Here is a 3,988-nt window from a genome sequence, read left to right as displayed (position 1 = left end):
ATTTTTATTCCATGTTGGTGTTGAAATTTCAAGCCAAGCAATCAGCAAATGCTTAGAGTCTTATGAAGGCTGGTATACATGTATAAAAATATACTGAATCACCCAGTTTGAAGAGAAGGAGCATCACATAATCAGAGTTGAGGTTGGAGAGAAAGGTAAGGATAAGAAAATGGAAAACTTTCCAAAACATGTTAATAATTTGGCCTTTATCTTACACTTAATTGTAAATCACTTAATTATTTAAACTTAAACATTTAAATAGCAGAGAGACATAAAAATTATTTCAGTGAGATCTTTCATGCAACACAATAATGGATGATAAATTAGATCAGAACAATAGTAAATAATAAATTGGCTCAAGACAATAACCCAAATATTACCATCTTCTTGTCAGACAAGAAGAAAATACCTCCACTCTCACAAAATCATCCTTGGAATGATGATATATTTCCCAGAGAAAAACAGACAGATGAAAGGGGAAGAGAGAGTCAGGATGTCATTTTCACTAAGCCACACTTGACTACTTTAGCAAGTTTCCCCTGCCCTTGAATACCTTGTGTACTACAGACTTTATCTGTTTGGCTTTTAGGCTATAAACCAAGGGATTAAGGACAGGAGTTAAGAAGAGAAAGAGATTGGCCATGGTGACATGGAGAAGAGGAGATGTGAATGTACCAGATCTGTGAATTAGAGCCAACACAATGAGTGACACATAAAAGATGCAGACAGTGAAAATGTGGGACACACAAGTATTAAGTGTCTTGAGCAGATCTTCTTATGAGGTAATACCCAGCACTGTTTTCAAAATAAGGATGTATGAAATGACAACAAACACAGAGTCAACTCCAAAGTAACAGAGGACAAGGGACAACCCGTAGATGATGTTGACTTTGACGGGGCCACAGGCCAGCTTCATAACATCAGGATGGTAGCAGTAACAATGTGATAGAATAACATCCTTGCAGAAGGACAATCACTTGAGCAGGATTGGCAAGGGTACCATCAACACCATGTCCCTAACTGTGGCTGCAATCCCCATCCCAATAATCCGAGGGATGGTTAAGACCACAGTGTAGCACAGTGGCTTGCAAATAGCTACAAATAGGTCAAAGGCCTTGGCCAACAGGATGGCTGACTCCATGGAGGAGAAGGTATGAATGAAGAACATCTGTGTTAGACAAGAATGGAACTCAATTTCTCTGTGATCAGGAGGAAGACCCTGAGTACTGTAGGTAGAGTTGATAACTACAGACCCACATCTGTGGTTGCCAGCATAGATAGGAAGATGTATTGAGGCTCATGAAGGCTGTGGTTTTGATAACAAAGAGGATAATGCAGTTCCCCAGGAGGGCAGTTAGATACATGACACACAGTGGGATAAAGATCCATATTTGTACAGCCTCCAGCCCAGGAATGCCTGTTAGAAGGAGAGTGGATGGCTGGAACCAGCTACTATTTATAAGTTCCATAAGGATATTCTTGGGATCCAGCCCAGATCAGTTTCTAAGTGTTTCTATTGGGAGAAAAACATAGATTTTAAGATTGGAGGACATAGTGCATCTAACAGCTTGGGACAGCACTAATTCTAGGCATCCTTAGATATCAAAGAATTGATCCTTAAAATGTTTCCCAATTTATCTGAATAACTACCTGGAGTCAGGACAATGGTTAACTGCTATTAAAAGGGAAGAGCTACTAGGGTTCCTTTGGCCTAGAACACTCCAATCATTGATCAAGTGACAATGAAGATTAAGTACATAATTTTCTTTTTTATCTCAATGCTTAGAAAAATTTTATTCTCAGAAGTCTTTCTATTTTTAATTGATCTAATTATGTTTGCATCTACTTTTATTTTCAATTACCTAAGCTGAAACTCCAAAAAAGCTCCTGCACTTTCTCCACATCAATATCATACCTATAAATACTCAAGCATCTGGAAACCTAGTCATTTTTCCTGTTAGTTTTACCTGTAGAAATAAAATGTAGAATATTTCAATAACACACATAAACTCCAAACAATTAAAAAAAAAACCTTCATGCGACATCATTCATTTTTACAATTAATTTCTATGTTGATTTTTTAAATTATACGTTGATTTTTCAAAACATGAGTGATAAAATCATTAAAGTGGATACTGTCATTAGATCTTAGCTAGTGCTAGAATAGTTCAAACATTAACAAATAATTTCTTTTTTTTTTTTTTTAAAGATTTTATTTATTTATTTGAGAGAGAGAATGAGAGGGAAGAGGGTCAGAGGGAGAAGCAGACTCCCCGCTGAGCAGGGAGCCCGATGCGGGACTGGATCCCGGGACTCCAGGATCATGACCTGAGCCGAAGGCAGTTGCTCAACCAACTGAGCCACCCAGGCGCCCCAAATAATTTCTTTTTTTAACAAATAATTTCCTGAACAAAATTTGAAATATGTCTACTTGAAAACATGGATCTAATTTATTAGGCAATAGATACCAATACTTCAGGAAATATCTTGAAAAGAGCATAATTGATGTGGAACTTACAAAAAAAATAATAAGCAAACAAAAGCAGAATCAGACCTATAAATAGAGAGAACGAACTAATGGCAGAGGGTAGTGGGGGGATGGGAAAAACAGGTGAAAGGGAGTGGGAGATATAGACTTAATCCTATAAGAGATATCCTTGCTGGAATTAAATTTATCCACCATTACCACAGAAATAATAGCTTATAAAGGGTTGAAATTGCATTAGAGAGCAAGCAGATCCCTCAAGGACGAAGTATGGTGAAGGGAGTAAAGGAACTGATCTTAGAACAAAGAGAAGTCCCTCCACGTAAGAAACACAGCAAAGAGAAAAATGCCCTAGAAATCATTTTAAGGAAAAGATTCTTGTCTATTGGGAACAATGTTGTTGAAAGACCAATAATACTTAGTCATTGAAAGAAGTTTTTAAAAAGGGTGAGATTAGGTGGGCGAATAGAATAAGAAAATAATACATCTGATTTTCTAACACAGCAGTTTTATGAAGACCATGGCACAATATTTCTGGGGATTAAGACACACTTGTGAAGAGCAATGAATATTTAAAAAGTTTAAACAATACTTTGCATTTACGAAAGACCTGTATTAGTACCCGTTTTTGCTAAACAAAAATAATCTGAAGAGGGTTTTCGCTATTATGAGAAAAGGCGAAAAGCGAAACTAGTGTTCAGTGTTTGTGTTGCAGGGAGCCAAGCCCTTAACAGAGGCAGCTGGGGCCCTGAGCAGCCACCACCCTCCTTCCATCGGAACCACACTCAGCATTTCAGCATCAAGCCCTCATGGCTTTAAACTGTGTCTGTGAGCTTCTGTGCTTTACCTCCATTTATTTTGTGCATCTGTTAGCAAGATGTGTCCTAAGGAATCAGAAAAGCTTAAGAGGCGTTATGTTTTGGATCTGGGAATGCTAACATTTTTTTCATATAAATTAATAGTAATTGCTTTTTCACTTTACACCATCTTGGCTTCCAAAAGTTTTCATAGCAATGCTTTCACTTCTAGATAGGAGGAAACCTGTATTTGTCAAGAATGGAAGACATTAAAAATTCAGAGCTTTCTCTATCCCTAATCAGACCTTAATCTGGCTTCTCAACAGCTTTATCTCATTTCTGCAGGGTAACTAAGCATATTACACCAGTGTATCTGGACTTACTATACAGGAGAAGTATACTGTCCAGGGGATTTATGGTTCTTACTAGAGGCTAGTATGTGCCTCATAACAATAGTTTCCATCAGAACCACTCCTAATATACAGGAAAGACCATAGGAAAGTATATTTCATTGGTGTGGGGCCCTGTCAGTAAAAACAATTTGATCTTAAAAATGCAATACAAAATCCATGGGCCCACATGAGGTATAGTTATTTATCAGGGAAGATTTAGAGTAATGGGTTGAGAAAAAGTACTTATACATTATTTATTCTCCAAATCAAGGAATGTGAAGATTCTTTATAATGTTTAAACTCTATCTTTTTCT

The 3,988-nt window shown here is 37.1% G+C and overlaps 1 pseudogene; it reads right to left on the bottom strand.

Moving 5' to 3' along the window:
* Positions 1 to 520: 520 nt before the first annotated feature.
* Positions 521 to 1,469, bottom strand: LOC145719977 (olfactory receptor 51I2-like; annotated as a pseudogene).
* Positions 1,470 to 3,988: the final 2,519 nt, after the last annotated feature.

The sequence above is a fragment of the Leptonychotes weddellii genome, unplaced genomic scaffold, assembly GCF_054177405.1.
Source record: "Leptonychotes weddellii isolate Sample4059 unplaced genomic scaffold, ASM5417740v2 HiC_scaffold_8896, whole genome shotgun sequence".
Classification (NCBI taxonomy): domain Eukaryota; kingdom Metazoa; phylum Chordata; class Mammalia; order Carnivora; family Phocidae; genus Leptonychotes; species Leptonychotes weddellii.
Note: the sequence above shows the minus strand (reverse complement) of the source record. Positions and strands in the feature narration are given on the sequence as shown.